Below are 14,189 nucleotides of genomic sequence, written 5' to 3'. Positions count from 1 at the left end.
GCCCCACCTGCCAGGGGCCCGGAGGCGCAGAAGGGCCGAGCGACTGAGGCGGGACCGGAGAGGAGTACAAGAGTGCCTTGCCTCACTGGTGGCCACCGCAGGGACACCCGGACTGCTAGCGGTGGGGGACTGCTTCCTGACCAGGGACGCCCGCGCGCCGGAAGCTGCCCTGGGCCTGGCGCTCGGAGGCGCGAATCCAGCCTGCGACACCCCGGAGGGTTGACAACACCTATAATAAAGCAACTGGAGCGGGGGCCCTGGTGCCTCATCGCCCTGGTGGAGTGAGGCTTGCTCCCTGAGTTGACCAATGGACTGGAGCCCCGTCTGACAAGGGCTCAGAGGCGCAGTAGAGCCAAGCGACTGAGGCGGGACCGGAGTGCCCTGATTCACTGGTGGCCACCGTAGAGGCACGCAAGCCTTGCCGCCCGGCAGAATGGCGCGAGGAGGCAGAAAGAAGGGCTTTGACGCACTGAAGCTGGACGACCCGGGCCATCTGGTGGAGGAAGATGCGCCGGCGTCTGGAGCGGGAAGCTCGACCCGCCCACGAGATCCATCCTTGGGTGACATCATGCAGGCGATAGTACCGTCGCTGGAAGCTCTTGAAAAGCGAATAGACACCATCGGATCGGATCTGACCTTATTGAAGGATGACCACAGGAAGCTGAAGGAGCGGGTGGCGACCTCGGAGGTAACCCTGAAAGATTTGCCTGGGGATGTGGCTACTCTGAGAGCATCATTGGCGGAGGTGGCGCAGAAGGTCCGGGTCCTGGAGCTCAGGGCCAAGGACAGCGAAGGGCGCTCCAGACGTAACAACCTCCGCCTCGTGGGGGTCCCAGAAAAAGTGGAGGGCCAAGATGCGGTCACCTACATGGAGGGTTGGCTGCGGACTGAGGTGGCTCCAGAAGGACTTTCCCCATTGAAGTACACTTTCACTACTTGAGTTTGGATGGGGTTTCCACGTTGGTTGTCTGTCCTGGGGTGTGGGAGTTGGGGAAGTTTATTTGATCAGGTTGGGGGGGGATGGGGGTGGGACCCGGGCGTGCCAGGGGGGTCGCTGAGAGAGTGGATGAAGCGCGATGGGCTCTACAATGGGACCCGACCTAGGCTACAAATGTCTCACGTGGAATGTAAGAGGGATGCATACAATGCATAGGCACCACAAGATCCACTCCTATTTAGTCAGACGGGGCATTCACTTCGCCTTCCTCCAGGAAACACATCTACTAGCTAAGGAGGGGAAGGCGCTACAACGGAGATAGAGGGGGCAGGTCTACCACACTGGCTATTCCGCATATGCTAGGGGGGTGGCCATTTGGATACGGGCGGGTGTTCCTTTCCAGTGCACACAGCAATTAATTGACCCAGAGGGGAGGTATGTCATGGTGCGGGGCAAACTGGATGGGAGGGACCTTACCTTGGGTTGCCTGTACGCCCCGAATGTAAACCAGCCTGCATTTCTCTCCTTGCTGTCCAACAGGCTGGCCCCGTTTTTGGTGGAGCCCTTGCTCCTTGGCGGGGACTTTAATAGCGTGACTGACACTGCCCTAGACAGATCACACCCCCCCCCCTACCTAATGCACCAGCTGGCAAACTGGCACTTGCGCGCTCTGCCTGGCAACGCCAATGGGACCTGGTCGACTCATGGAGGGCTAACCATCCGTCGGACAGAGACTATTCGTTTTTCTCCGCTCTCCATGAGCTCCACGTTCGCATCGATGCCTTCCTGTGCTCCCAGGACGTGCATGCAGAGGTGTGCCACAGTGAGTATCTCACGCGCACGATCTCTGATCATAACCCGCTACTTGTGCAGCTGCACTGGTCGCAGTGCCGCCCGCGAATCCCTGCCTGGAAGCTGCGCTCGGAGGCGCTAGACGACCAGCTCTTCCAAACCACAATAGCCTCGAACATCGAGGCGTACTTTCAGGAAAATGCGGGCACCGCGGGCTCAGCCGCGATTGAATGGGACGCCTTCAAGGCGGTGGTGCGGGGACAATGCATTGCGACGGCGTCGGGAGTTAGGAGGACCTTGCTAGAAGACATCACAAAAGGGGACGAGAAGCTGCGGGGGCTGGAAAGTGCGAGGCCTGAGTGGCCGGACACGCATGAGCCACTACTTAAGGCGCGGGAAGTGGTGGCGGCGACAGTGGAGCGCCTCAGGTGCTTCGACTACAAGGCCTACCTCACACGCGGGCACTCGGAGCGCGATAAATCGGGAGCTCTTTTGGCCTGGCTGGCCAATCCGGCTCTCCGGAGCTTGGTCATCCTTGAGCTCAGGGATCATTCGGGAGTGGAGCGGTTTGACCAACGAGGGATTAATGAGATATTCTATGATTACTACACGGAGCTTTACCGCAGCAGGGTCCTGCCGTCGGTGGACGAATTCTAGAGCTTCATGGAGGGGATAGACTTGCTGGAGCTGAGGGAAGAGGACGCGAAGCTGCTGGGGGGCAAAATTGAGGAGAGGGAGGTGAGAGTCGCCATCAAGGGTATGGCGAGGAACAAGACGCCGGGCTCTGACGGGCTCCCAACGGAATTTTATCTCACCTATGTCGACCTTCTGGCACCCAGGTTGACGTGGCTCTACAATGAGGAGAAGCGGCTGGGCAGCCTGCCGACGACCACTGGCGAAGCGCTCATAGTGCCCCTATTAAAACCGGGCAAACAGCCGTGGGACAGGGCGGCGTATCGCCCACTGTCCATGCTCAACCTGGACTATAAGATTTTGAGTAAAATCTTGGCGACGCGTTTGCTTCCCCATATGCCCACGTTGATCCACGCGGACCAGTCCGGCTTCATCCCGGCCCGCAACACGGCGCTTAACGTACGACGGCTCCTGCATGTATTGGAGGCTGACACCTATGACGGCGATGAGGCGGTGGTGTTTGCAGTAGACATGGAGAAGGCCTTTGACAGCCTGGAATGGCCTTATCTCTTCCATGTCATGCGCACGCTGGGCCTGGGCGAGGGCTTCGTGGATTGGACGGCGCTGCTCTACCGAAACACGACGGCGAGGGTCAGAACTGGGAGAGTTATCTCTGAGATGTGTGCGGTGGGCAGGGGCACCCGCCAGGGATGTCCTCTTTCCCCCCTATTGTTCGCCAGAGCCGTCGAACCCCTCGCGGCGCGAGCCCGGCTGGGTCGGACATATCTGGGGCTGGATGTTTATGGACAGGTACACCACATCGCATTATATGCAGATGACCTGTTGATGTTCCTAGAGGACTCGACTGACTCTCTGCGTGGAGCTAGGACCCTCATACAATCATTGAGCAGGGTGTCAGGCCTCCGAGTAAACTGGGCGAAGTCCTACCTGTTCCCGGCCCGCCCACGAAGAATATTTCCACAGTCCACGGAGGGGGTGACGTGGGAGGAGAGGAGTCTGCGCTACCTAGGGACCTCGATCTTCCATGATAAGGCGGATATCCTTGAGGGGAATATTGGATCGGCAATTAGGCACACTAAAGAGAACTTCGACTTTTGGAGCACGCTCCCATTGTCACTAATGGGGAGAGTGGCACTTCTTAAGATGGTGACCCTGCCGCGGCTGCTTTATTTCTTCAGGACCCTCCCGATCTGGATCCCGGCGAGCTACTTCCGGCGGCTGAGGTCGATGGTAATCGGCTTTCTGTGGGGGGCGGGCAGACGCAGGGTGGCACACAGTACACTTCTCCGCCCTAGAGCGGAGGGTGGACTAGCGGTGCCAGACTACGAGCTATACTACCTAGCGGCACAGCTGCAATGGCTGACGCAATGGGTCACAAGAGCCAGGAGAGGGGAGGACGGATCGGGGGAGCCGGCGGGCCCGGTTCAGGTGTTATCCCGGATTGTTCTGGGGCTCCCGATGAGAGATTTCCACCTCACTCAAGAATTTGCGACGGCCCGGAAATGCTGGAATAGATATCGCCGGAGGGGCCGTATTACGGTCCCATATGCACCTGAGATCCCGCTCAAGCTGTGCGGGGCACTACCGCATGGGGGCTCGTGGCACGGTCTAGAGGGTTGGGAGCTGCAGGGGCTGACGTCCATGGGGGACCTCTATGAGAACGGGGTACTGCTGCCTTTTGACCTTCTAAGAGACCGCTTTGAGCTGGCGGGGGGGACTTCCTCCTTCATGCGGCACTAATGACGGCGATCCGCAAGCACTGGAAGACGGGCATGACGGAGCCGCCACTGTCTCTGGGCTGCCAGTACGTGGTGATGATGACGGGGACGGTCAAGGCAGTCACGTGCCTATATAGACGCATGGTCTCGGAGACTGTTGCCCCACTGCTGACCCTGAAGGCGAGATGGGAGGCTGACCTGGCGACGGAAATCCCCGAGGAGGCGTGGACTGGCATAGTGGCACAGGCCCGAAATGGGACGCGCAACGCTAGGTTTCAGCTGGTGCACTTTTATGTCCTGCACAGGGCCTACCTGACCCCTGACAAATTACATAAATATTTCCCAGCCCATCCGGCGGCCTGCCCGCGATGCCCGGCGGACTTGGCTGATTTCCAGCACATGTTCTGGTCCTGCCCAGAGTTGGGTTCCTTTTGGCGGGAGGTAGTGGACAGCCTGAGGGAGGTTACGGAGAGGGACTTGCAATTCACCATGGCACACTGCATCCTACACTGGTTCCCACACACATCGAAGAACAAGATTACTAGCAAGTTCTTGGACCTGGGTCTACTCCTAGCGAAGCGGGCCATAACATCCCAATGGAAGGCGAATAGGGGCCCCACGGTGGAGAGGTGGAAGGCTGAGCTTCTCAAAAGGGCCCGGTGTGAGGGCGAGCTCCGTATGCAGTCTGCGCTTAGGGCAGACAATGACGCGGCTCTGGAGAGGGCCAGGGCGTGGGAGGGGTTGGTCTTGGACCTCACACTTTTGGACCTGGATGAGGAGGACACCCCGGCGCATAGCCCTGCTCCGGCAGAACAACCGCCTGGAGAGATGGTGACCTAGGCTCCCTCCCTTGTTCCCATACTTCCTATGTGATGACTGCAAGTTGTTTGTTGATTGCTCCTGATGGTCTACTTTGGGTCTGGATTGGTCGGGATGGATGTGGACTCGCACTGGTGGTACGCTGGCACGTCTGGGTGGTGGGGGGCAGGGTTAGGGGCGGGGGGGTAGATCTAGAGGAGGGGAGGGGGTTGGGAGGGGTTGGGAGGGATGAGCGGGAAGGGAGGTTGTTGATCAGAAATGAAGAAGAGGAACTACTGATCCTACTGGACATTGAGCATGGGGGGGGAATGAGAAGACCGAAAAGCAGCACTGCCATTTCCCGAATGACTGGCTGTCGCTGAGCCATGCTGTACTTCCCAGCACAAGACTTTATCTGCTGTTGCGCCGCTCAACCTCCGGGGTGTGAGCTAAATGGCTGTGTGGCGCATATAATGGAGATTCATGGATATAATGGTCAACAGAGGGAACGACACAAATGCTTTGATTGTACCACCTACTTTGCTGCAATAAAAAGATACTTACAAAAAAAATTATACACATCCTGTGCATACATGCAGTGCTGGAACAATACAACATACGAACGTGGACGCCTTGATGAAATATGCTGCACGTGCAGGCCGAACGCAAACGTGCTGTAGATTGATCTGGAAAGCTTAAGACCCCCGTTAAATGAGAGGAAAAGCTCGTTTTCTTCTTTTTATAAATAACATATCGAGTGTTGTGTCTGATAAGTAGCGATCGTTCGTTGTCCTCAAATCAATAACATTTGTTGAACGCATTATTGAGGGGGTGAGGCACAGCAGCCACATGCGTGGCCTACAGGTCGTCCCCTTCAGAAGGGAATCAACACGGTTCTTTCACTAAAACTTAAGAAGGTACACGAGCTGCGATAATTTGTGAAAGGTTAAACATTGTACGCGCCGAGCCAGCTCATACACAACCCCTCTGGCCCGCCCGGCTTTTACAGTGGCCCCACTCTATCACCTTAATGAGTTCTGAGAGACCCCAGGGGCGTTAATTAGCCTTTAATCACTGGTAGCGTTTTTTGCGTTTTTGTTTTCATCACTCAAATTTAGCATCGCAGGCAGGCACTTTCATCTGGTAAATAATGACCTTTCTTTCCAACGAGTGTGATGCGAGCTCCCTGGAGCTGTGCTTGGGCGAGTCAGGGCAGCGGAGGAGGGTTTCACAAAGATGGACTTTAAAGTTTTGTTAAGAGCTTTAATGCCCAGGTAATTTATGCACATCAATTCACCAAACTGCTAGGGGGTAGCCAAAATGACATTAGTTACAGGTTTGGTCCTAATAACATCAAAGGGTTGGCCACTTGCCTCGCTCAACAGTCTCCTATATGACTCTGATTGGCCAGTGGGAAAGCAAAACAAAAAATAAAACTACAAAACGTGTCCATTGATGTTTCAACCTTTTTTTTTATACATTTGACGTGTTATATCACTTGCGTCATTCATGACAAACATCTCCTCGAGCACAGCTAGGGGATGCCTGGGCACGCGCACTTTGGGTGCCATTAATGTGGAACGGGGATGCCCAACAATGTGCTTCCTGGCACGCGGGCCTCACTTGTCATTGGTGTGGCAAGGGACCCGCAGCGCACATGTGTTCTTCTTGCCCTCGCGCCACAACAGCCTTAAAAGCGCCTGGGCTGTCCACACCTGCGCGCTTGGCGCCTTGACTGACCACGCCTCAGATAAACTACCGCGGCTCGAGGCCTCATCCCTACCGCAGAGCGAATAAAAACAATTGCAGTTATCACCTGCTTGTACTCCTGACAGGCGGGTGATGGATATACGCAAGTCAAGTAAAAAATACTTTTGGGCAGATTTACAAGCCCCATGCCCCACATTTATGCAGCCATTGTGTCACTTCTGTGACGCAGCGGTGGCGTGGAAACCATGCGCCACGTTGCGCCTTATTTACAACCTGACGCTAGGGAGATGCGTCACGTTGTAAAGCCCTGTGTCACATGAAACTTGCATTAGGTTTCATGTGGGCGTTCTGGCACAGTGTGGGCGTTTCGTCTCAGGAACGCCTCGCAAAAGTGACGCAGTAACATTTACAAGATTTCCCTTAGTCACTTTTAAGTCCATGCTGTGTCAATACCCTGCGCCTGCTTGAAGCAGGGGTAAGGAGTGATACAGCATGTTAGGCATAGGACGCCCCTGAACATTGCTGGAGCCGCGTCGCGCTAGCGACCCAACTCCAGCAATGCGCCACCCTTACGCCACAGGATGCGACACGCATCGCCCTATCCTTGCGCCACGGTGAGCCACATTGTAAATACGACACATTTGTGGTGGCGCAGGGAATTGCGTGTCGCATCTGTTCTGGCGCATCCCTGCTGATTTGCAGAGTTGCTCCAGAACTCGTAAATCTGCGCCTCTATTCGGACACTCAAGGCCATAAAAGCAGACAATTAGAACATATTAAAAACTAAAAAAACAGTCGATACTTTAGGAGAGGGAAATTCAAGGGGTTATCAAGTCGATTTTCAACTTGTTTTCCCATTGAGTATGTTACTGCTTACTCATCTGTTGAGGAGATGTCCGGGTTAGGGCGTGACTCTTAAATTTGTGACTGTGAGACTGTTGCAGGCCTGAGATCAACCTGCCAGAAGCACAGCGCTATGAACATTGGCCCTCTGTCTCCACGGTCCATCCCCAGCCCAGACCTGAGACTAGTGTGGCCATGTCATTTAGGTCTGGTGTAAAAAGTGACCCAGTGGCACGACGGGAAACGAGTCAGGTGATTTTAGGTAGGATTTACTCAGAAATGGAGGGGCATATTACCAACAACTAGCGATAATTTTTGTCTCTAACTTGTTTAGAGACAAAAATTATCGCCGCACATCGGCGATTTTTATCGCAGATAAACCTTGCTATTAGCAAGGTTTATCGCAAATGCGATAAAAAACGGCCGCAATGCATGAATATCGCTGAAAAGTCAGCGATATTCATGCATTATCGAGCAAATGCTCTTAGCCATGTTATCCACCTCCCATTGGATAACATGGTGAAGAACTGCTCAGGGCAGGTGTTAGCTTTTGAAAATATTCGCGCTTAGCGCGAATATCTCCAAAAGTTGGTAATAGGAGATAGCGATGTTAGCGACTGTTTCCAGTCGCTAACATCTTGGCACGCCCACTTTGCATGTCATTAGTGATAAATATCACTGACATGCAAAGCGGGGCCCAAGATGGTCGCTATCTCCTATTAGCTGTCACTAACTGGTGTTAGCGGCAGCTTGGTAATAGGGAGATAATTTTATCTCCGCTTTCTTGGCTTTTAAAGCCAAAAAAGCGGAGATAAACCCCTTGATAATATACCCCTGAATCCCTTACGGCTGAGAACAAGTGGAAGTAAGATTGTATGGGCTTAGGCCAAGAGCTGCATTTTTATGCCTGGGATACGAGAATACCCAAACACAATCAGATTATTGAAATCAAAATCTAATAATATGCCTGGCCTCAGATATGTTTACAGTAGGGTTCAGCAATCTGACTGTGTGCACTGTGTTCATGCACCAGGCCTCAAGTGCCAGTCGTATCAGACGTATAATTTAAATCATGGCATGCTATTCTATTTGCAGTTCAATAATTTGACTGTGTCTGTGTTCATGCGTGCTCCACGGCTAAAACCTGAACTACCACTGTTGTCATGACCAGTTTCCACTGCCAAGTGTTATGTTTTATAAAGGTAACCTAATATAGGCCCAGGTAGCATCATACCCCTTCACCTAGATCACCTCCCCTACATTAAACAGGAACAAGCCTTTTAAGGGTTAAACGCTTTATTTGGACTGAACCTTTTGCCTAGTTCTAGGCATGGGTGCAGAAGGAGGGTTTTCTCTGAACAATAGGGTTCTATGACTTCATCTTTAGATAACACAGTATGAATAAATATTCATAAGGCTACCAGGCAGGGGCTATACCACCTTCTAATATCTACGCACATGGTTCATCACACACGTCATCCTCATACCCAACAATGGCTAACACGAGAACAAGGGACAAAGGGTCTCTACATACTTTTCTGTATAAATACAGCACCTCTTGTTAACGTTAGTTAGAGGAAACCAAGACTTCCAGGCTGACACACTGACCAGAGACCCTGAGGCTCCTGCATGCAGTCGCTCCAGCTGACAGCGGTCTGACACATCCCTTGTGGTGTGTCCAACTCGAGACCAAGAAGGGCTGCGACATTTCTCACACTTCAGGTAATGGGGTTGGACTAAATCCTAGAGGGATTCTTGGCTTCACACCTACTCATATGCTTGGTACACTTAGGTACATCTAGATAGGCATCGTAGGAGTACGCACACTTTAATCATGCATTTGTATTTAGTCATGCTAATTGCACAATGGTAGACTGTACTATCTGTTTATATTCACAGTACTTCTAATCATATATCTCTGCTACTGTCTTATGGTTGTTACAGCTCATATATTCTACACGAGAATAACAACTGTTCAATAAACCTTTTATTGAAACTCCCAGACTGTTTATTCTGTGTATCTCTGAGTTAAACTAAATGTGCACGAGTGACTTGGCAAAAAGTAGTAAATTGTTTCCACGATCTTGACGGATCAGGATTGTCATGTTCTGAGGCTGCCAGAAACTAATCGCTCCCTGATAAGAGGAGACACTAGTGGTACTGTGAGCTAGCATATATGCAAACAGGCTAACATACTAGGCGGTGGTGCTCAGAGTTAGGCTTCCACCAATCTCACAGTTTATGTTATCCAAAAGCGCAGGTCCTGCAAGGGTACTATAGGAACTACACAACACAAGTGTCCTCCATATAACACCTGACAGATTTAGCAAGTGTTGACTTTTAAGTCAAATAACTTTGCTTTCTGGTACTTGCAGTTTTGTTTTTATAGTTATCATTATGGACATGGGAAAAAATGCAGCTTGCAAGTGCACTTGGAGAAATAAGCAAAGAAGGGCTAAATGTATCACACAGGACCTAGATCTACTCACCAGCAATGATTAATGTTCCTTTAATTCAGCTTTGTTTCATATATGGTTCCAGAACCATTCCCCCCACCCGCCCATGTCACTTGCAATAGTCTTATTCTATAATGTGCAGAATGTTAAGGTATATAATATTGGCGCAGATAATGCAGACTTAAAAAGTATCAGTAATTTGATACAATCCTCTAATAATACGTTAAATTATTTAAATTATGTTTATGGAAATTAGTGTGAGAATTAAAACAAGATGAGGGAAAGATAGTATAAGATTTGAAATTGAGGACAGGAAAGAGTATAACTAACAAAGGGCTTTAGAAAAATAGGAGTAAAATTAAAAGTTGAAGACTCGAGAGTCTATATAATAATAAATTATACCTCAAAAGTTATACTGCGCTAAGTACTCTAGAAGTAAAATATGGCTGAGAGCAATGTGCTATCAGTCACAGTAGTGACTGGAGACAGTCCACCCTAAATCAACGCCTGGTACATATCAGACCGAACACAGTGTGCTGATGTGAAGAGGTGATAAAGGAGCCCACTGCGTCCAGAGCACTGACATGCTACTATCCCTGATAGCAGAGAGAATGGGGACAAAAAATCCGGTAACCAGGGCAAGCACAGCTCATAGCATGATCAGACAGTCAATCCAAGAATTCTCTTTACAGTACATTTACTGGTATGACATTCTACATTTTCTCTGTGGGAAAGAAGGAATTGATCACTTCCTTATTCAGTAGCAGTTCAGCAAGTCTATAGATTGTTTTTAGGTTTTGCCTAGCAATGCGTACGAAGTACGCATGCGCTAGCAAAACCTCTTGAGTTCTATGTCGGGTGATGACCCGCCTCTGTCTATCATTGGCTAGCTCCATATGTGATTGGCTGCCGGCCCGGGACCTGACTTGTTCTTTTCTTGTGTGAAAAAAATAATTGTCGGCTTTGTACCAAGCGTTTTAAAGAAGGCACATAATATGTTTAAGGACTTGATTCCCCTCCCTCCCCCCTCCTCCTCCCTCTCCGGTGTTCATATCCGTGCTTATATCGGTCTTGTAAAGCTGGCATATCACCAGGAGGCCACCTCGCAGCACTAGTTCATCCCTGCCCTTGGCAAAGACGCAGTTCTGGATTTAAGTGGGTCACGTTTTCTTGGGGCGAGGTTGGCTCTAAGAGAAGGTTTTTTTTCCCCCAATGCCATGCCACGGTGTCCGCCTCCCCGTGGAGGTGTGGCTGCTGGTGGAGCAGGGATCATTTCGCGTCATGGGTCGGCCGTGGCGCATCACATGACTGCAGTCTTGTGACTACCTCAGCAGCAGAGCACGGCCGCTTCCTCCGCTGCTGGGAGTTTGCCGTGAGTTTGTGGCTGCGGGTAGCTGAAACAATTAATTTGGGCAGTAGTGGCTGCGGCGCCAGCGCCTCTTAAGACTCTTCACACACACTCACACTGCTCCAATTAGGAGGAGGGGCTGCCCTCTCAGTCGATACTGTGCTCCTGTCAATCACCGTGGCACCATAGGGGCTGTGATTAAAATCCGTATGTGCCGGCGTTAGAGAGTGCCCTCATGTCCGAAAAAAGTAGAAGCGGCGGAGCAATCCGAGTCAGTGGAGTGCACTGCAAGCAGCACGAGACTCGCGTGTCTCTCATGGCCACCCGCCGCGGTGCAAGAAGGGGGAATGAAGGATGGATTGCTGCGGGCAGTTAGCTGCGCCGCGCAAAACACTATCTGAAACCTTGGCAGCTATGCATACTGATATTCTACTATTGTTGACTGCCCACGAAATTTAGAAGCAGTAATCATTTCATAAAAATATTCAATGAATGTGAGCTTGCACTTTTATTTTTAAAAACCACAAATGTTTTGCTTAGTTGCGTTATAAATGTCAAATTTTATAAGAATGTTTCGATATCGGCGACTGTGTTTGTTGCCGTCACAATGGCTCAGGTTTATCATGGGCTTGATTACTTAACGAGAGTCCCTGCGCCGGGCGGTGTGCCCGGGGGCAGCGGTGCGGCCGGTACACTCCGGGGTGGCTGTTTTCAGATGTTAAGGCCCAGGAGTCCCAGCGGGGAGTCTCTGTGGGCTGCAGGAGATCACAACTGGCATATGCTGTACACCCAACTGGTTTACCGAGAGGAAACAGGCAATCAGTGTCAGGGAACAAAGGGGGGAGGCGGTGGAAGCGGCTAATTACCCAGAGAAGGGATGCGAGAGGCAGCGCGAGGCCCGGATGCAGTCTGGCACCACCGCACCGGGCGGGAGTGGAGGTGTGTCATGCACCAGAGGAACCAGCCACCGGCAGCAGACAGCAAAGCTGCAAAAGGCCCAGGCAGCCAAGTCACCAGCAACAATTAATTCACGCCCGAGGAACGTTTTTAACAACCGTTATCAAGGTGCGGCGCGCGCCTCCACTCACTCTCAACGAACTGGGTTATCTGTGAGAGCAGCCAACGAGGACACTCCCTGAGGTGTGATCAGTGAGGCAAAGTCTGATAAGGAAGCCCCAAAAATGAGCGCCGGTGCGAACATCAAACACTGATTCCGACCGTCAGCCCTTCCAGAAGACAGCGCCACTTATTGACAGCCGTGCCTGTGAAAATATAATACAAATGTGCTTTTCCTGAGTTTGCGTGTGTCCCCGCCGGACCCTTTGGCAAGAGCCACACATCTTGTTTTTAAAGCAGCACTGGTACTTTAAGAAACCGGAGTTGCTTCTTTAAAAAGATGAAGGAAAAAAGGTTTCTCTAATTCATTGCATTAATATGGATGATGTTCCGGTGTCTCTTGTTAAACGTGAAGAATTAGTGAACTAAGAAGGCAAGTGAGCTGTCATGTAAACCTGCACGTGGTGCTCAAAATAACAGAAATCAACATTGTTGTCTATTAAATAAAATACAATATGAATTGCACGACTTCGATACACTATAGGTGATGTTTGTGTGCTTGACATGTTGACGCTAAAGCAACGTGCAGCACGAGGGCCGGCCGAGTAAATGATGGATGCTGAACTCTGATTTTTCTCCTGAGCACTTTAACCGCTGCTTGGCCCTCGCTCCCGTGGCCCTGGCTTCGCCCTTTTACCTCCTGCCCCCCGTGGCACCAAGGCCTTCTGGCATCGAGGCGCTTTGTCTGTGATCTGGGGGAGGGGAGCTAGTGCACTGTCACATGCTGCTGAGCAGGGAGCAGGGGGCAGGGGGCGCCGACTATCTTCAGTTACATAAACTGCAATGGAAGCTGCAGTTGAAGCCGGTACTGCAGAGTACTGTCCCCGGAGGGTGCTGGCAGGCTGCAGCACAGCTGCCAAGGTTTCATATTGCTATGTGTGATATTTTCATAATCCTGGTGTAATTATCAGTGACATTCAACGACTGAGTGTCATTTTCTCGCAAGCAAAATGAAACCTATAAATATCAGAGGAAGCATTCAATTTCGTTTACAGTTCTCTTTAGCACCAGAAACGGGCCTTTGCAGACTGTTAAAACAGCAACAATTAGCGTTTTTCTCTTGGGAATGGTGCAGCCCTACTGGCAGATGTACACTTATAAGTGTGCGCCCATGCCAGCCTAGATCCACTGTACATTGTGCGAGGTGAGGGCAGGCTTACTCGCAAGTTGTTGACACATTCCAGCGTCAACAATCTATTTAATAAACCACCGTCGGGCTCACACATATAAAATGTCTGGTGTGAGGAGTTTCTGGAGCCGAGGAGCAAGGGCAGAGCACAGCAAACTGCATCCTTTGCAACGCCAGCAGTGCTGCGCCCCTTCACAAGCACAGGTCTGAATCTGAACTCAGCTGCTAAAATTATCCGCTTTAAAACCCAGATTTGCACACGTGTGCTCAATAACACACAGAGCTTAGAAGAGCACAGCACCAGCCGTGGCACTGAATGTGTGAATACTGTACACAGTCAGTCATGGGTACAGCTGTACTGTAGTCAGTACGGCCCGGGGAAGGTGGAGCGGTCAGTGCCTGGAGAATTTAACATATTTAAAGCTAGAACTGCCCTCCACGAGATCGTTACCGAGAGCAGTTAAAGACTGTGGTCGACCTCCACCGTTGTTGTTATCTGAGCCTATGCTTAGTGTACCACCTTCTCAGTCACACCACAGGAAGGGGCACTGTCTGTCGTTGTCTTTCCATACTGTCATTCCATACTGTGTGTGTGGGGCTGTGTCTGTGTGTGGGGCTCTGGGTCTGTGTGTTTGTGTGTGGCCTTTGCGAGAGATTAAGCGATTGGCATTGTAAATGACAATGCCAT

The 14,189-nt window shown here is 51.3% G+C and overlaps 1 protein-coding gene across 1 annotated transcript in view; it reads right to left on the bottom strand.

The window, feature by feature from the left end:
* The window catches only part of LOC144752466 (uncharacterized), a 284,221-nt gene that overhangs the window by 19,103 nt on the left and 250,929 nt on the right, over positions 1-14,189 (bottom strand). The window lies entirely within an intron of this gene.

Source organism: Lissotriton helveticus, chromosome 5_1 (genome assembly GCF_964261635.1).
Source record: "Lissotriton helveticus chromosome 5_1, aLisHel1.1, whole genome shotgun sequence".
Taxonomy (NCBI): domain Eukaryota; kingdom Metazoa; phylum Chordata; class Amphibia; order Caudata; family Salamandridae; genus Lissotriton; species Lissotriton helveticus.
The sequence above is the reverse complement of the archived record's forward strand: the minus strand, read 5'-3'. Positions and strand labels throughout refer to the sequence as shown.